We start from the raw sequence: 20,917 nt of genomic DNA, 5'->3' as shown, positions 1-20,917 counted from the left end.
GGCTGTAGCAAGATTTGGGATTGAGATAGCCACAACACACCAGATAGTTTTGTTTTCATCCAGGAGGATCTGAACAAATTGTTCTGTATTTTGGGTGAAATTTAACCAAAAATCACCGTGAAAGTGGTTTTGGAGAAAAGCACAATCTTCCTGTTCGGCAAATGCATCCAATGTCATGTTTACAGAAAGAAATATCATGTTTTCTCAGGTTTCTGAAGCTTTCTTCCTAGAAAACTCGAATATGTGGAGGATTTGACTCCAGGTGGTACCAATTAGCGTTTGCCAGCAGAAAACCAAAAGGGTCCTGCCAAAATGCATTCAAAACTGTAAAGTCCATAGAGAATGTCCAGAAAACACAAACACACACAGAGGCTGTAGCAAGATCTGGGATTGAGATAGCCACAACACACCAGATACTTTTGTTTTCATCCAGGAGTATCTGGACAAATCGTTTTAGTTTTGAAGTGAAATTTAACCAAAAAATCACCGTGAAAGTTGTTTTGGAGAAAAGCACAATCTTCCTGTTTGGAAAATGCATCCAATGTCATGTTTACAGAAAGAAATATCATCTTTTCTCGGGTTTCTGAAGCTTTCTTCCTAGAAAACTCTAATGTCTGGAGGATTTGACTCCAAGTGGAACCAATTAGCGTTTGGCAGCTGAAAACAAAACCTTACATGCTAAAATGCATTCAAAACCGTAAAGTCCATAGAGAATGCCCAGAAAACACAAACACACACAGAGGCTGTAGCAAGATCTGGGATTGAGATAGCCACAACACACCAGATAGTTTTGTTTTCATCCAGGAGGATCTGGACAAATTGTTGTGGATTTTGGGTGAAATTTAACCAAAAATCACCGTGAAAGTTGTTTTGGAGAAAAGCACAATCTTCCTGTTCGGCAAATGCATCCAATGTCATGTTTACAAATACAAATATCATGTATTCTCAGGTTTCTGAAGCTTTCTTCCTAAAAACTCAAATGTGTGGAGGATTTGACTCCAGGTGGAACCAATTAGCGTTTAGCAGCTAAACACAAAAACTTACATGCTAAAATGCATTCAAAACTGTACAGTCCATAGAGAATGTCCAGAAAACAAAAACACACACAGAGGCTGTAGCAAGATCTGGGATTGAGATAGCCACAACACACCAGATAGTTTTGTTTTCATCCAGGAGGATCTGGACAAATTGTTGTGGATTTTGGGTGAAATTTAACCAAAAATCACCGTGAAAGTGGTTTTGGAGAAAAGCACAATCTTCCTGTTCGGCAAACGCATCCAATGTCATGTTTACAGAAAGAAATATCATGTTTTCTCAGGTTTCTGAAGCTTTCTTCCTAGAAAACTCGAATGTGTGGAGGATTTGACTCCAGGTGGAACCAATTAGCGTTTGGCAGCTGAAAACAAAAACTTACATGCTAAAATGCATTCAAAACCGTAAAGTCCATAGAGAATGTCCAGAAAGCACAAACAAACACAGAGGATGTAGCAAGATCTGGGATTGAGATAGCCACAACACACCAGATAGTTTTGTTTTCATCCAGGAGGATCTGGACAAATTGTTGTGGATTTTGGGTGAAATTTAACCAAAAATCACCGTGAAAGTGGTTTTGGAGAAAAGCACAATCTTCCTTTTCAGCAAATGCATCCAATGACATGTTTACAAATACAAATGTCATGTTTTCTCAGGTTTCTGAAGCTTTCTTCCTAGAAAACTCGAATGTGTGGAGGATTTGACTCCAGGTGGAACCAATTAGCGTTTGGCAGCTGAAAACCAAATGTTACATGCTAAAATGTATTCAAAACCGTAAAGTCCATAGAGAATGTCCAGAAAACACAAACACACACAGAGGCTGTAGCAAGATCTGGGATTGAGATAGCCACAACACACCAGATAGTTTTGTTTTCATCCAGGAGGATCTGGTCTAATTCTTGTGGATTTCGGGTGAAATTTAACCAAAAATCACCGTGAAAGTGGTTTTGGAGAAAAGCACAATCTTCCTGTTCGGCAAATGCATCCAATGTCATGTTTACAGAAAGAAATATCATGTTTTCTCAGGTTTCTGAAGCTTTCTTCCTAGAAAACTCGAATGTGTGGAGGATTTGACTCCAGGTGGAACCAATTAGAGTTTGGCAGCTAAACACAAAAACCTACATGCTAAAATGCATTCAAAACTGTGTAGTACATAGAGAATGTCCAGAAAACACAAACACACACAGAGGCTGTAGCAAGATCTGGGATTGAGATAGCCACAACACACCAGATAGTTTTGTTTTCATCCAGGAGGATCTGGACAAATTGTTGTGGATTTTGGGTGAAATTTAACCAAAAATCACCGTGAAAGTGGTTTTGGAGAAAAGCACAATCTTCCTTTTCAGCAAATGCATCCAATGACATGTTTACAAATACAAATGTCATGTTTTCTCAGGTTTCTGAAGCTTTCTTCCTAGAAAACTCGAATGTGTGGAGGATTTGACTCCAGGTGGAACCAATTAGCGTTTTCCAGCAGAAAACAAAAAGGGTCCTGCTAAAATGCATTCAAAACCTTAAAGTCCATAGAGAATGTCCAGAAAACACAAACAAACACAGAGGCTGTAGCAAGATCTGGGATTGAGATAGCCACAACACACCAGATAGTTTTGTTTTCATCCAGGAGGATCTGGACAAATTGTTGTGGATTTTGGGTGAAATTTAACCAAAAAATCACCGTGAAAATGGTTTTGGAGAAAAGCACAATCATCCTGTTCGGCAAATGCATCCAATGTCATGTTTGCAGAAAGAAATATCATGTTTTCTCAGGTTTCTGAAGCTTTCTTCCTAAAAACTCGAATGTGTGGAGTATTTGACTCCAGGTGGAACCAATTAGCGTTTGGCAGCAGAAAACAAAAACTTACATGCTAAAATGCATTCAAAACCGTAAAGTCCAAAGAGAATGTCCAGAAAACACAAACAAACACAGAGGCTGTAGCAAGATCTGGGATTGAGATAGACACAACACACTGGATACTTTTGTTTTCATCCAGGAGTATCTGGACAAATTGTTGTAGTTTTGAAGTAAAATTTAACCAAAAATTACCGTGAAAGTGGTTTTGGAGAAAAGCACAATCTTCCTGTTCGGCAAATGCATCCAATGTCATGTTTACAGAAAGAAATATCATGTTTTCTCAGGTTTCTGAAGCTTTCTTCCTAGAAAACTCGAATGTGTGGAGGATTTGACTCCAGGTGGAACCAATTAGCGTTTGGCAGCTAAAAACAGAATCTTACATGCTAAAATGCATTCAAAACTGTAAATTCTATAGAGAATGTCCAGAAAACACAAACACACACAGAGGATGTAGCAAGATCTGGGATTGAGATACCTAAAAATCACCAGATAGTTTTGTTTTCATCCAGGAGTATCTGGACAAATTGTTGTAGTTTTGAAGTGAAATTTAACCAAAAAATCACCGTGAAAGTGGTTTTGGAGAAAAGCACAATCTTCCTGTTCGGCAAATGCATCCAATGTCATGTTTACAGAAAGAAATATCATGTTTTCTCAGGTTTCTGAAACTTTCTTCCTAGAAAACTCGAATGTGTGGAGGATTTGACTCCAGGTGGAACCAATTAGCGTTTGGCAGCTAAAAACAAAAACTTACATGCTAAAATGCATTGCAAACCGTAAAGTCCATAGAGAATGTCCAGAAAACACAAACAAACACAGAGGCTGTAGCAAGATCTGGGATTGAGATAGCCACCACACACCAGATAGTTTTGTTGTCATCCAGGAGTATCTGGACAAATTGTTGTAGATTTGAAGTGAAATTTAACCAAAAAATCACCGTGAAAGTGGTTTTGGAGAAAAGCACAATCTTCCTGTTCAACAAATGCATCCAATGTCATGTTTACAGAAAAATATCATGTTTTCTCAGTTTTCTGAAGCTTTCTTCCTAGAAAACTCGAATGTGTGGAGGATTTGACTCCAGGTGGAACCAATTAGTGTTTGGCAGCTAAAAACAACAACTTTCATGCAAAAATGCATTCAAACCCGTAAAGTCCATAGAGAATGTCCAGAAAACACAAACACACACAGAGGCTGTAGCAAGATCTGGGATTGAGATAGCCACCACACACCAGGTAGTTTTGTTTTCATCCATGAGTATCTGGACAAATTGTTGTGGATTTCGTGTGAAATTTAACCAAAAATCACCGTGAAAATGGTTTTGGAGAAAAGCACAATCTTCCTGTTCGGCAAATGCATCCAATGTCATGTTTACAGAAAGAAATATCATGTTTTCTCAGGTTTCTGAAGCTTTCTTCCTAGAAAACCCAAATGTGTGGAGGATTTGACTCCAGGTGGAACCAATTAGCGTTTGCCAGCAGAAAACAAAAACTTACATGCTAAAATGCATTCAAAAACGTAAAGTCCGTAGAGAATGTCCAGAAAGCACAAACACACACAGAGACTGTAGCAAGATCTGGGATTGAGATAGCTAAAAATCACCAGATATCTTTGTTTTCATCCAGGAGTATCTGGACAAATTGTTCTAGTTTTGAAGTAAAATTTAACCAAAAATCACCAAGAAAGTGGTTTTGGAGAAAAGCACATTCTTCCTGTTCAGCAAGTTCATCCAATGTCATGTTTACAGAAAGAAATATCGTGTTTTCTCAGGTTTCTGAAGCTTTCTTCCTAGAAAACTCGAATGTGTGCAGGATTTCATTCCAGGTGGAACCAATTAGCGTTTGCCAGCAGAAAACAAAAAGGGTCGTTCTAAAATACATTCAAAACCTCAAAGTCCATAGAGAATGTCCAGAAAACACAAACACACACAGAGGGTGTAGCAATATCTGGGATTGAGATAGCTAAAAATAACCAGATAATTTTGTTTTCATCCAGGAGTATCTGGACAAATTGTTGTAGATTTGAAGTGAAATTTTACCGAAAAATCACAATGAACGTAGGTTTGGAGAAAAGCACAATTTTCCTGTTCAGCAAATGCATACAATGTCATGTTTACAGAAAGAAATATCATGTTTTCTCAGGTTTCTGAAGCTTTCTTCCTAGAAAACTCGAATGTGTGGAGGATTTGACTCCAGGTGGAACCAATTAGCGTTTGCCAGCTAAAAACAAAAACTTACATGCTAAAATGCATTCAAAACCGTAAAGTCCATAGAGAATGTCCAGAAAACACAAACACACAGAGGCTGTAGCAAGATCTGGGATTGAGATAGCCACAACACACCAGATAGTTTTGTTTTCATCCAGGAGTATCTGGACAAATTTTTGTGTTTTTGAAGTGAAATTTTACCGAAAAATCACAATGAAAGTAGTTTTAGAGAAAAGCACAATTTTCCTGTTCGGCAAATGCATACAATGTCATGTTTACAGAAAGAAATATCGTGTTTTCTCAGGTCTCTGAAGCTTTCTTCCTAGAAAACTCGAATGTGTGGAGGATTCGACTCCAGGTGGAACCAATTAGCGTTTTGCAGCTAAAAACAAAACCTTACATGCTAAAGTGCATTCAAAACTGTAAAGTCCATAGAGAAAGTCCAGAAAACACAAACAGACACAGAGGCTGTAGCAAGATCTGGGATTGAGATAGCCACAACACACCAGATAGTTTTGTTTTCATCCAGGAGTATCTGGACAAATTGTTGTAGTTTTGAAGTGAAATTTAACCAAAAAATCACCGTGAAAGTGGTTTTGGAGAAAAGCACCATCTTCCTGTTCGGCAAATGCATCCAATGTCATGTTTACAAAAAGAAATATCATGTTTTCTCAGGTTTCTGAAGCTTTCTTTCTTGAAAATTCGAATGTGTGGAGGATTTGACTCCAGGTGGAACCAATTAGCGTTTGGCAGCTAAAAACAAAACCTTACATGCTAAAATACATTCTAAACCTTAAAGTCCATAGAGAATGTCCAGAAAACACAAACACACACAGAGGCTGTAGCAATATCTGGGATTGAGATAGCTAAAAATAACCAGATAGTTTTGTTTTCATTCAGGAGTATCTGGACAAATTGTTGTAGTTTTGAAGTGAAATTTTACCGAAAAATCACAATGAAAGTAGTTTTGGAGAAAAGCACAATCTTCCTGTTCAGCAAATGCAAACAATGTCATGTTTACAGAAAGAAATATCATGTTTTCTAAGGTTTCTGAAGCTTTCTTCCTAAAAACTCGAATGTGTGGAGGATTTGACTCCAGGTGGAACCAATTAGCGTTTGCCAGCCAAAAAACAAAACCTTACATGCTAAAATGCATTCAAAACTGTAAAGTCCATAGAGAAAGTCCAGAAAACACAAACAAACACAGAGGCTGTAGCAAGATATCGGATTGACATAGCCACAACACACCAGATAGTTTTTTTTTCTTCCAGGAGTATCTGGACAAATTGTTGTAGTTTGGAAGTCAAATTAACCAAAAAATCACAGTAAACGAGGTATTGAAAAAAAGCACAATTTTCCTGTTCAGCAAATGCATCCAATGTCATGTTTACAGAAAGAAATATCATGTTTTCTCAGGTTTCTGAAGCTTTCTTCCTAGAAAACTCGAATGTGTGCAGGATTTGACTCCAGGTGGAACCAATTAGCGTTTGGCAGCTAAAAAGAAAAACTTACATGCTAAAATGCATTCAAAACCGTAAAGTCCATAGAGAATGTCCAGAAAACACAAACACACAAAGAGGCTGTAGCAAGATCTGGGATTGAGATAGCCACAACACACCAGATAGTTTTGTTTTCATCCAGGAGGATCTGGACAAATTGTTGTGGATTTAGGGTGAAATTTAACCAAAAAATCACCGTGAAAGTGGTTTTGGAGAAAAGCACAATCTTCCTGTTCGGCAAATGCATCTAATGTCGTGTTTACTAACACAAATATCATGTTTTCTCAGGTTTCTGAAGCTTTCTTCCTAGAAAACTCAAATGTGTGGAGGATTTGACTCCAGGTGGAACCAATTAGCGTTTGCCAGCAGAAAACAAAAACGTACATGCTAAAATGCATTCCAAACTTCAAAGTCCATAGAGATTGTCCAGAAAACACAAACAAACAAATACGCTGTAGCAAGATCTGGGATTGAGATAGCCACCACACACCAGATAGTTTTGTTTTCATCCAGGAGTATCTGGACAAATTCTTGTAGTTTTGAAGTGAAATTTAACCAAAAAATCACCTTGAAAGTGGTTCTGGAGAAAAGTACAATCTTCCTGTTCGGCAAATGCATCCAATGTCATGTTTACAGAAAGAAATATCATGTTTTCTCAGGTTTCTGATGCTTTCTTCCTAGAAAACTCGAAAGTGTGGAGGATTTGACTCCAGGTGGAACCAATTACCATTTGCCAGCTAAAAACAAAACCTTACATGCTAAAATGCATTCAAAACCGTAAAGTCCATAGAGAGTGTCCAGAAAACACAAACAAGGAAGCTGTAGCAAGATCTGGGATTGAGATAGACACAACACACCAGATAGTTTTGTTTTCATCCAGGAGTATCTGGACAAATTGTTGTAGTTTTGAAGTAAAATTTAACCAAAAAATCGCCGTGAAAGTGGTTTTGGAGAAAAGCACACTCTTCCTGTTTGGCAAATGCATCCAATGTCATGTTTACAAAGACAAATATCATGTTTTCTCAGGTTTCTGAAGCTTTCTTCCTAGAAAACTCGAATGAGTGGATGATTTGACTCCAGGTGGAACCAATAGCGTATGGCGGCTAAAAACAAAAACTTACATGCTAAAATGCATTCAGAACCTTAAAGTCCATAGAGAATGTCAAGAAAAGGAAAACAAACACAGAGGCTGTAGCAAGATCTGGGATTGAGATAGCCACAACACACCAGATAGTTTTGTTTTCATCCAGGAGTATCTGGACAAATTGTTGTAGTTTTGAAGTGAAATTTAAACAAAAATCACCGTGAAAGAGGTTTTGGAGAAGAGCGCAATCTTCCTGTTCGGCAAATGCATCCAATGTCATGTTTACTGAAAGAAATATCATGTTTTCTCAGGTTCCTGAAGCTTTCTTCCTAGAAAACACGAATGTGTGGAGGATTTCACTCCAGGTGGAACCAATTAGCGTTTGGCAGCAAAAAACAAAACCTTACATGCTAAAATGCATTGAAAACCGTAAAGTCCATAGAGAATGTCCAGAAAACACAAACAGACCGAGGCTGTAGCAAGATCTGGGATTGAGATAGCTAAAAATCACCAGATAGTTTTGTTTTCATCCAGGAGTATCTGGACAAATTGTTGTGGATTTCGGGCGAAATTTAACCAAAAAATAACCATGAAAGTGGTTTTGGAGAAAAGCACAATCTTCCTGTTCAGAAAATGTATCCAATGTCATGTTTACAAATACAAAAGTCATGTTTTCTCAGGTTTCTGAAGCTTTCTTCCAAGAAAACTCGAATGTGTGGAGGATTTGACTCCAGGTGGAACCAATTAGCATTTGCCAGCAGAAAACAAAAAGGGTCCTTCTAAAATGCATTCAAAACCTTAAAGTCCATAGAGAATGTCCAGAAAACACAAACACACACAGAGGCTGTAGCAAGATCTGGGATTGAGATAGCCACAACACACCAGATGGTTTTGTTTTCATCCAGGAGTATCTAGAGAAATTGTTGTAGTTTTGAAGTGAAATTTAACCAAAAAATCACCGTGAAAGTGGTTTTGGAGAAAAGCACAATATTCCTGTTCGGCAAATGCATCCAATGTCATGTTTTCAGAAAGAAATATCATGTTTTCTCAGGTTTCTGAAGCTTTCTTCCTAAAAACTCGAATGTGTGCAGGATTTCACTCCAGGTGGAACGAATTAGTGTTTGGCAGTAAAAAACAAAACGTTACATGCTAAAATGCATTCAGAACCGTAAAGTCCATAGAGAATGTCCAGAAAACACAAACACACCAAGGCTGTAGCAAGATCTGGGATTGAGATAGCTAAAAATCAGCAGATAGTTTTGTTTTCATCCAGGAGTATCTGGACAAATTGTTGTGGATTTAGGGTGAAATTTAACCAAAAATCACCGTGAAAGTGGTTTTGGAGAAAAGCACAGTCTTCCTGTTCGGCAAGTGCATCCAATGTCATGTTTACAAGTACAAAAGTCATGTTTTCTCAGGTTTCTGAAGCTTTCTTCCTAGAAAACTCGAATGTGTGCAGGATTTGACTCCAGGTGGAACCAATTAGCTTTTGCCAGCTAAAAACAAAACCTTACATACTAAAATGCATTCAAAAACGTAAAGTCCATAGAGAATGTCCAGAAAACACAAACACACACAGAGGCTGTAGCAAGATCTCGGATTGAGATAGCCACAACACACCAGATAGTTTTGTTTTCATCCAGGAGTATCTGGACAAATTGTTGTAGATTTCGGGTGAAATTTAACCAAAAAATCACCGTGAAAGTGGTTTTGGAGAAAAGCACAATCTTCCTGTTCGGCAATTGCATCCAATGTCATGTTTACAGAACGAAATATCATGTTTTCTCAGGTTTCTGAAGCTTTCTTCCTAGAAAACTCGAATGTGTGGAGGATTTGACTCCAGGTGTAACCAATTAGCGTTTGGCAGCAGAAAACAAAAAGGGTCCTGCTAAAATGCATTCAAAACTGTAAAGTCCATAGAGAAAGTCCAGAAAACACAAACAGACACAGAGGCTGTAGCAAGATCTGGGATTGAGATAGCCACAACACACCAGATAGTTTTGTTTTCATCCAGGAGTATCTGGACAAATTGTTGTAGTTTTGAAGTGAAATTTAACCAAAAAATCACCGTGAAAGTGGTTTTGGAGAAAAGCACAATCTTCCTGTTCGGCAAATGCATCCAATGTCATGTTTACAGAAAGAAATATCATGTTTTCTCAGGTTTCAGAAGCTTTCTTCCTAGAAAGCTTGAATGAGTGGAGGATTGGACTCCAGGTGGAACCAATTAGCGTTTGGCAGCTAAAAACAAAACCTTACATGCTAAAATGCATTCAAAACAGTAAAGTCCATAGAGAATGTCCAGAAAACACAAACACACACAGAGGCTGTAGCAAGATCTGGGATTGAGATAGCCACAACACACCAGATAGTTTTGTTTTCATCCAGGAGGATCTGGACAAATTGTTGTGGATTTTGGGTGAAATTTAACCAAAAATCACCGTGAAAGTTGTTTTGGAGAAAAGCACAATCTTCCTGTTCGGCAAATGCATCCAATGTCATGTTTACAAATACAAATATCATGTATTCTCAGGTTTCTGAAGCTTTCTTCCTAAAAACTCAAATGTGTGGAGGATTTGACTCCAGGTGGAACCAATTAGCGTTTAGCAGCTAAACACAAAAACTTACATGCTAAAATGCATTCAAAACTGTACAGTCCATAGAGAATGTCCAGAAAACAAAAACACACACAGAGGCTGTAGCAAGATCTGGGATTGAGATAGCCACAACACACCAGATAGTTTTGTTTTCATCCAGGAGGATCTGGACAAATTGTTGTGGATTTTGGGTGAAATTTAACCAAAAATCACCGTGAAAGTGGTTTTGGAGAAAAGCACAATCTTCCTGTTCGGCAAACGCATCCAATGTCATGTTTACAGAAAGAAATATCATGTTTTCTCAGGTTTCTGAAGCTTTCTTCCTAGAAAACTCGAATGTGTGGAGGATTTGACTCCAGGTGGAACCAATTAGCGTTTGGCAGCTGAAAACAAAAACTTACATGCTAAAATGCATTCAAAACCGTAAAGTCCATAGAGAATGTCCAGAAAGCACAAACAAACACAGAGGATGTAGCAAGATCTGGGATTGAGATAGCCACAACACACCAGATAGTTTTGTTTTCATCCAGGAGGATCTGGACAAATTGTTGTGGATTTTGGGTGAAATTTAACCAAAAATCACCGTGAAAGTGGTTTTGGAGAAAAGCACAATCTTCCTTTTCAGCAAATGCATCCAATGACATGTTTACAAATACAAATGTCATGTTTTCTCAGGTTTCTGAAGCTTTCTTCCTAGAAAACTCGAATGTGTGGAGGATTTGACTCCAGGTGGAACCAATTAGCGTTTGGCAGCTGAAAACCAAATGTTACATGCTAAAATGTATTCAAAACCGTAAAGTCCATAGAGAATGTCCAGAAAACACAAACACACACAGAGGCTGTAGCAAGATCTGGGATTGAGATAGCCACAACACACCAGATAGTTTTGTTTTCATCCAGGAGGATCTGGTCTAATTCTTGTGGATTTCGGGTGAAATTTAACCAAAAATCACCGTGAAAGTGGTTTTGGAGAAAAGCACAATCTTCCTGTTCGGCAAATGCATCCAATGTCATGTTTACAGAAAGAAATATCATGTTTTCTCAGGTTTCTGAAGCTTTCTTCCTAGAAAACTCGAATGTGTGGAGGATTTGACTCCAGGTGGAACCAATTAGAGTTTGGCAGCTAAACACAAAAACCTACATGCTAAAATGCATTCAAAACTGTGTAGTACATAGAGAATGTCCAGAAAACACAAACACACACAGAGGCTGTAGCAAGATCTGGGATTGAGATAGCCACAACACACCAGATAGTTTTGTTTTCATCCAGGAGGATCTGGACAAATTGTTGTGGATTTTGGGTGAAATTTAACCAAAAATCACCGTGAAAGTTGTTTTGGAGAAAAGCACAATCTTCCTTTTCAGCAAATGCATCCAATGACATGTTTACAAATACAAATGTCATGTTTTCTCAGGTTTCTGAAGCTTTCTTCCTAGAAAACTCGAATGTGTGGAGGATTTGACTCCAGGTGGAACCAATTAGCGTTTTCCAGCAGAAAACAAAAAGGGTCCTGCTAAAATGCATTCAAAACCTTAAAGTCCATAGAGAATGTCCAGAAAACACAAACAAACACAGAGGCTGTAGCAAGATCTGGGATTGAGATAGCCACAACACACCAGATAGTTTTGTTTTCATCCAGGAGGTTCTGGACAAATTGTTGTGGATGTAGGGTGAAATTTAACCAAAAATCACCGTGAAAGTGGTTTTGGAGAAAAGCACAATCTTCCTGTTCGGCAAATGCATCCAATGTCATGTTTACAGAATGAAATATCATGTTTTCTCAGGTTTCTGAAGCTTTCTTCCTAGAAAACTCGAATGTGTGCAGGATTTGACTCCAGGTGGAACCAATTAGCGTTTGGCAGCTAAAAAGAAAAACTTACATGCTAAAATGCATTCAAAACCTTAAAGTCCATAGAGAATGTCCAGAAAACAAAAGCACACACAGAGGCTGTAGCAAGATTTGGGATTGAGATAGCCACAACACACCAGATAGTTTTGTTTTCATCCAGGAGGATCTGAACAAATTGTTCTGTATTTTGGGTGAAATTTAACCAAAAATCACCGTGAAAGTGGTTTTGGAGAAAAGCACAATCTTCCTGTTCGGCAAATGCATCCAATGTCATGTTTACAGAAAGAAATATCATGTTTTCTCAGGTTTCTGAAGCTTTCTTCCTAGAAAACTCGAATATGTGCAGGATTTGACTCCAGGTGGTACCAATTAGCGTTTGCCAGCAGAAAACCAAAAGGGTCCTGCCAAAATGCATTCAAAACTGTAAAGTCCATAGAGAATGTCCAGAAAACACAAACACACACAGAGGCTGTAGCAAGATCTGGGATTGAGATAGCCACAACACACCAGATACTTTTGTTTTCATCCAGGAGTATCTGGACAAATCGTTTTAGTTTTGAAGTGAAATTTAACCAAAAAATCACCGTGAAAGTTGTTTTGGAGAAAAGCACAATCTTCCTGTTTGGAAAATGCATCCAATGTCATGTTTACAGAAAGAAATATCATCTTTTCTCGGGTTTCTGAAGCTTTCTTCCTAGAAAACTCGAATGTGTGGAGGATTTGACTCCAGGTGGAACCAATTAGCGTTTGCCAGCTAAAAACAAAAACTTACATGCTAAAATGCATTCAAAACCGTAAAGTCCATAGAGAATGTCCAGAAAACACAAACACACAGAGGCTGTAGCAAGATCTGGGATTGAGATAGCCACAACACACCAGATAGTTTTGTTTTCATCCAGGAGTATCTGGACAAATTTTTGTGTTTTTGAAGTGAAATTTTACCGAAAAATCACAATGAAAGTAGTTTTAGAGAAAAGCACAATTTTCCTGTTCGGCAAATGCATCCAATGTCATGTTTACAGAAAGAAATATCGTGTTTTCTCAGGTCTCTGAAGCTTTCTTCCTAGAAAACTCGAATGTGTGGAGGATTCGACTCCAGGTGGAACCAATTAGCGTTTTGCAGCTAAAAACAAAACCTTACATGCTAAAGTGCATTCAAAACTGTAAAGTCCATAGAGAAAGTCCAGAAAACACAAACAGACACAGAGGCTGTAGCAAGATCTGGGATTGAGATAGCCACAACACACCAGATAGTTTTGTTTTCATCCAGGAGTATCTGGACAAATTGTTGTAGTTTTGAAGTGAAATTTAACCAAAAAATCACCGTGAAAGTGGTTTTGGAGAAAAGCACCATCTTCCTGTTCGGCAAATGCATCCAATGTCATGTTTACAAAAAGAAATATCATGTTTTCTCAGGTTTCTGAAGCTTTCTTTCTTGAAAATTCGAATGTGTGGAGGATTTGACTCCAGGTGGAACCAATTAGCGTTTGGCAGCTAAAAACAAAACCTTACATGCTAAAATACATTCTAAACCTTAAAGTCCATAGAGAATGTCCAGAAAACACAAACACACACAGAGGCTGTAGCAATATCTGGGATTGAGATAGCTAAAAATAACCAGATAGTTTTGTTTTCATTCAGGAGTATCTGGACAAATTGTTGTAGTTTTGAAGTGAAATTTTACCGAAAAATCACAATGAAAGTAGTTTTGGAGAAAAGCACAATCTTCCTGTTCAGCAAATGCAAACAATGTCATGTTTACAGAAAGAAATATCATGTTTTCTAAGGTTTCTGAAGCTTTCTTCCTAAAAACTCGAATGTGTGGAGGATTTGACTCCAGGTGGAACCAATTAGCGTTTGCCAGCCAAAAAACAAAACCTTACATGCTAAAATGCATTCAAAACTGTAAAGTCCATAGAGAAAGTCCAGAAAACACAAACAAACACAGAGGCTGTAGCAAGATATCGGATTGACATAGCCACAACACACCAGATAGTTTTTTTTTCTTCCAGGAGTATCTGGACAAATTGTTGTAGTTTGGAAGTCAAATTAACCAAAAAATCACAGTAAACGAGGTATTGAAAAAAAGCACAATTTTCCTGTTCAGCAAATGCATCCAATGTCATGTTTACAGAAAGAAATATCATGTTTTCTCAGGTTTCTGAAGCTTTCTTCCTAGAAAACTCGAATGTGTGCAGGATTTGACTCCAGGTGGAACCAATTAGCGTTTGGCAGCTAAAAAGAAAAACTTACATGCTAAAATGCATTCAAAACCGTAAAGTCCATAGAGAATGTCCAGAAAACACAAACACACAAAGAGGCTGTAGCAAGATCTGGGATTGAGATAGCCACAACACACCAGATAGTTTTGTTTTCATCCAGGAGGATCTGGACAAATTGTTGTGGATTTAGGGTGAAATTTAACCAAAAAATCACCGTGAAAGTGGTTTTGGAGAAAAGCACAATCTTCCTGTTCGGCAAATGCATCTAATGTCGTGTTTACTAACACAAATATCATGTTTTCTCAGGTTTCTGAAGCTTTCTTCCTAGAAAACTCAAATGTGTGGAGGATTTGACTCCAGGTGGAACCAATTAGCGTTTGCCAGCAGAAAACAAAAACGTACATGCTAAAATGCATTCCAAACTTCAAAGTCCATAGAGATTGTCCAGAAAACACAAACAAACAAATACGCTGTAGCAAGATCTGGGATTGAGATAGCCACCACACACCAGATAGTTTTGTTTTCATCCAGGAGTATCTGGACAAATTCTTGTAGTTTTGAAGTGAAATTTAACCAAAAAATCACCTTGAAAGTGGTTCTGGAGAAAAGTACAATCTTCCTGTTCGGCAAATGCATCCAATGTCATGTTTACAGAAAGAAATATCATGTTTTCTCAGGTTTCTGATGCTTTCTTCCTAGAAAACTCGAAAGTGTGGAGGATTTGACTCCAGGTGGAACCAATTACCATTTGCCAGCTAAAAACAAAACCTTACATGCTAAAATGCATTCAAAACCGTAAAGTCCATAGAGAGTGTCCAGAAAACACAAACAAGGAAGCTGTAGCAAGATCTGGGATTGAGATAGACACAACACACCAGATAGTTTTGTTTTCATCCAGGAGTATCTGGACAAATTGTTGTAGTTTTGAAGTAAAATTTAACCAAAAAATCGCCGTGAAAGTGGTTTTGGAGAAAAGCACACTCTTCCTGTTTGGCAAATGCATCCAATGTCATGTTTACAAAGACAAATATCATGTTTTCTCAGGTTTCTGAAGCTTTCTTCCTAGAAAACTCGAATGAGTGGATGATTTGACTCCAGGTGGAACCAATAGCGTATGGCGGCTAAAAACAAAAACTTACATGCTAAAATGCATTCAGAACCTTAAAGTCCATAGAGAATGTCAAGAAAAGGAAAACAAACACAGAGGCTGTAGCAAGATCTGGGATTGAGATAGCCACAACACACCAGATAGTTTTGTTTTCATCCAGGAGTATCTGGACAAATTGTTGTAGTTTTGAAGTGAAATTTAAACAAAAATCACCGTGAAAGAGGTTTTGGAGAAGAGCGCAATCTTCCTGTTCGGCAAATGCATCCAATGTCATGTTTACTGAAAGAAATATCATGTTTTCTCAGGTTCCTGAAGCTTTCTTCCTAGAAAACACGAATGTGTGGAGGATTTCACTCCAGGTGGAACCAATTAGCGTTTGGCAGCAAAAAACAAAACCTTACATGCTAAAATGCATTGAAAACCGTAAAGTCCATAGAGAATGTCCAGAAAACACAAACAGACCGAGGCTGTAGCAAGATCTGGGATTGAGATAGCTAAAAATCACCAGATAGTTTTGTTTTCATCCAGGAGTATCTGGACAAATTGTTGTGGATTTCGGGCGAAATTTAACCAAAAAATAACCATGAAAGTGGTTTTGGAGAAAAGCACAATCTTCCTGTTCAGAAAATGTATCCAATGTCATGTTTACAAATACAAAAGTCATGTTTTCTCAGGTTTCTGAAGCTTTCTTCCAAGAAAACTCGAATGTGTGGAGGATTTGACTCCAGGTGGAACCAATTAGCGTTTGCCAGCAGAAAACAAAAAGGGTCCTTCTAAAATGCATTCAAAACCTTAAAGTCCATAGAGAATGTCCAGAAAACACAAACACACACAGAGGCTGTAGCAAGATCTGGGATTGAGATAGCCACAACACACCAGATGGTTTTGTTTTCATCCAGGAGTATCTAGAGAAATTGTTGTAGTTTTGAAGTGAAATTTAACCAAAAAATCACCGTGAAAGTGGTTTTGGAGAAAAGCACAATATTCCTGTTCGGCAAATGCATCCAATGTCATGTTTTCAGAAAGAAATATCATGTTTTCTCAGGTTTCTGAAGCTTTCTTCCTAAAAACTCGAATGTGTGCAGGATTTCACTCCAGGTGGAACGAATTAGTGTTTGGCAGTAAAAAACAAAACGTTACATGCTAAAATGCATTCAGAACCGTAAAGTCCATAGAGAATGTCCAGAAAACACAAACACACCAAGGCTGTAGCAAGATCTGGGATTGAGATAGCTAAAAATCAGCAGATAGTTTTGTTTTCATCCAGGAGTATCTGGACAAATTGTTGTGGATTTAGGGTGAAATTTAACCAAAAATCACCGTGAAAGTGGTTTTGGAGAAAAGCACAGTCTTCCTGTTCGGCAAGTGCATCCAATGTCATGTTTACAAGTACAAAAGTCATGTTTTCTCAGGTTTCTGAAGCTTTCTTCCTAGAAAACTCGAATGTGTGCAGGATTTGACTCCAGGTGGAACCAATTAGCTTTTGCCAGCTAAAAACAAAACCTTACATACTAAAATGCATTCAAAAACGTAAAGTCCATAGAGAATGTCCAGAAAACACAAACACACACAGAGGCTGTAGCAAGATCTCGGATTGAGATAGCCACAACACACCAGATAGTTTTGTTTTCATCCAGGAGTATCTGGACAAATTGTTGTAGATTTCGGGTGAAATTTAACCAAAAAATCACCGTGAAAGTGGTTTTGGAGAAAAGCACAATCTTCCTGTTCGGCAATTGCATCCAATGTCATGTTTACAGAACGAAATATCATGTTTTCTCAGGTTTCTGAAGCTTTCTTCCTAGAAAACTCGAATGTGTGGAGGATTTGACTCCAGGTGTAACCAATTAGCGTTTGGCAGCAGAAAACAAAAAGGGTCCTGCTAAAATGCATTCAAAACTGTAAAGTCCATAGAGAAAGTCCAGAAAACACAAACAGACACAGAGGCTGTAGCAAGATCTGGGATTGAGATAGCCACAACACACCAGATAGTTTTGTTTTCATCCAGGAGTATCTGGACAAATTGTTGTAGTTTTGAAGTGAAATTTAACCAAAAAATCACCGTGAAAGTGGTTTTGGAGAAAAGCACAATCTTCCTGTTCGGCAAATGCATCCAATGTCATGTTTACAGAAAGAAATATCATGTTTTCTCAGGTTTCAGAAGCTTTCTTCCTAGAAAGCTTGAATGAGTGGAGGATTGGACTCCAGGTGGAACCAATTAGCGTTTGGCAGCTAAAAACAAAACCTTACATGCTAAAATGCATTCAAAACAGTAAAGTCCATAGAGAATGTCCAGAAAACACAAACACACACAGAGGCTGTAGCAAGATCTGGGATTGAGATAGCCACAACACACCAGATAGTTTTGTTTTCATCCAGGAGGATCTGGACAAATTGTTGTGGATTTTGGGTGAAATTTAACCAAAAATCACCGTGAAAGTTGTTTTGGAGAAAAGCACAATCTTCCTGTTCGGCAAATGCATCCAATGTCATGTTTACAAATACAAATATCATGTATTCTCAGGTTTCTGAAGCTTTCTTCCTAAAAACTCAAATGTGTGGAGGATTTGACTCCAGGTGGAACCAATTAGCGTTTAGCAGCTAAACACAAAAACTTACATGCTAAAATGCATTCAAAACTGTACAGTCCATAGAGAATGTCCAGAAAACAAAAACACACACAGAGGCTGTAGCAAGATCTGGGATTGAGATAGCCACAACACACCAGATAGTTTTGTTTTCATCCAGGAGGATCTGGACAAATTGTTGTGGATTTTGGGTGAAATTTAACCAAAAATCACCGTGAAAGTGGTTTTGGAGAAAAGCACAATCTTCCTGTTCGGCAAACGCATCCAATGTCATGTTTACAGAAAGAAATATCATGTTTTCTCAGGTTTCTGAAGCTTTCTTCCTAGAAAACTCGAATGTGTGGAGGATTTGACTCCAGGTGGAACCAATTAGCGTTTGGCAGCTGAAAACAAAAACTTACATGCTAAAATGCATTCAAAACCGTAAAGTCCATAGAGAATGTCCAGAAAGCACAAACAAACACAGAGGATGTAGCAAGATCTGGGATTGAGATAGCCACAACACACCAGATAGTTTTGTTTTCATCCAGGAGGATCTGGACAAATTGTTGTGGATTTTGGGTGAAATTTAACCAAAAATCACCGTGAAAGTGGTTTTGGAGAAAAGCACAATCTTCCTTTTCAGCAAATGCATCCAATGACATGTTTACAAATACAAATGTCATGTTTTCTCAGGTTTCTGAAGCTTTCTTCCTAGAAAACTCGAATGTGTGGAGGATTTGACTCCAGGTGGAACCAATTAGCGTTTGGCAGCTGAAAACCAAATGTTACATGCTAAAATGTATTCAAAACCGTAAAGTCCATAGAGAATGTCCAGAAAACACAAACACACACAGAGGCTGTAGCAAGATCTGGGATTGAGATAGCCACAACACACCAGATAGTTTTGTTTTCATCCAGGAGGATCTGGTCTAATTCTTGTGGATTTCGGGTGAAATTTAACCAAAAATCACCGTGAAAGTGGTTTTGGAGAAAAGCACAATCTTCCTGTTCGGCAAATGCATCCAATGTCATGTTTACAGAAAGAAATATCATGTTTTCTCAGGTTTCTGAAGCTTTCTTCCTAGAAAACTCGAATGTGTGGAGGATTTGACTCCAGGTGGAACCAATTAGAGTTTGGCAGCTAAACACAAAAACCTACATGCTAAAATGCATTCAAAACTGTGTAGTACATAGAGAATGTCCAGAAAACACAAACACACACAGAGGCTGTAGCAAGATCTGGGATTGAGATAGCCACAACACACCAGATAGTTTTGTTTTCATCCAGGAGGATCTGGACAAATTGTTGTGGATTTTGGGTGAAATTTAACCAAAAATCACCGTGAAAGTGGTTTTGGAGAAAAGCACAATCTTCCTTTTCAGCAAATGCATCCAATGACATGTTTACAAATACAAATGTCATGTTTTCTCAGGTTTCTGAAGCTTTCTTCCTAGAAAACTCGAATGTGTGGAGGATTTGACTCCAGGTGGAACCAATTAGCGTTTTCCAGCAGAAAACAAAAAGGGTCCTGCTAAAATGCATTCAAAACCTTAAAGTCCATAGAGAATGTCCAGAAAACACAAACAAACACAGAGGCTGTAGCAAGATCTGGGATTGAGATAGCCACAACACACCAGATAGTTTTGTTTTCATCCAGGAGGTTCTGGACAAATTGTTGTGGATGTAGGGTGAAATTTAACCAAAAATCACCGTGAAAGTGGTTTTGGAGAAAAGCACAATCTTCCTGTTCGGCAAATGCATCCAATGTCATGTTTACAGAATGAAATATCATGTTTTCTCAGGTTTCTGAAGCTTTCTTCCTAGAAAACTCGAATGTGTGCAGGATTTGACTCCAGGTGGAACCAATTAGCGTTTGGCAGCTAAAAAGAAAAACTTACATGCTAAAATGCATTCAAAACCTTAAAGTCCATAGAGAATGTCCAGAAAACAAAAGCACACACAGAGGCTGTAGCAAGATTTGGGATTGAGATAGCCACAACACACCAGATAGTTTTGTTTTCATCCAGGAGGATCTGAACAAATTGTTCTGTATTTTGGGTGAAATTTAACCAAAAATCACCGTGAAAGTGGTTTTGGAGAAAAGCACAATCTTCCTGTTCGGCAAATGCATCCAATGTCATGTTTACAGAAAGAAATATCATGTTTTCTCAGGTTTCTGAAGCTTTCTTCCTAGAAAACTCGAATATGTGCAGGATTTGACTCCAGGTGGTACCAATTAGCGTTTGCCAGCAGAAAACCAAAAGGGTCCTGCCAAAATGCATTCAAAACTGTAAAGTCCATAGAGAATGTCCAGAAAACACAAACACACACAGAGGCTGTAGCAAGATCTGGGATTGAGATAGCCACAACACACCAGATACTTTTGTTTTCATCCAGGAGTATCTGGACAAATCGTTTTAGTTTTGAAGTGAAATTTAACCAAAAAATCACCGTGAAAGTTGTTTTGGAGAAAAGCACAATCTTCCTGTTTGGAAAATGCATCCAATGTCATGTTTACAGAAAGAAATATCATCTTTTCTCGGGTTTCTGAAGCTTTCTTCCTAGAAAACTCTAATGTCTGGAGGATTTGACTCCAAGTGGAACCAATTAGCGTTTGGCAGCTGAAAACAAAACCTTACATGCTAAAATGCATTCAAAACCGTAAAGTCCATAGAGAATGCCCAGAAAACACAAACACACACAGAGGCTGTAGCAAGATCTGGGATTGAGATAGCCACAACACACCAGATAGTTTTGTTTTCATCCAGGAGGATCTGGACAAATTGTTGTGGATTTTGGGTGAAATTTAACCAAAAATCACCGTGAAAGTTGTTTTGGAGAAAAGCACAATCTTCCTGTTCGGCAAATGCATCCAATGTCATGTTTACAAATACAAATATCATGT

The sequence above is a fragment of the Oryctolagus cuniculus genome, chromosome 16, assembly GCF_051225735.1.
Source record: "Oryctolagus cuniculus isolate XC-2025 breed Fujian yellow rabbit chromosome 16, ASM5122573v1, whole genome shotgun sequence".
NCBI classification, from domain to species: Eukaryota; Metazoa; Chordata; class Mammalia; order Lagomorpha; family Leporidae; genus Oryctolagus; species Oryctolagus cuniculus.
Note: the sequence above shows the minus strand (reverse complement) of the source record.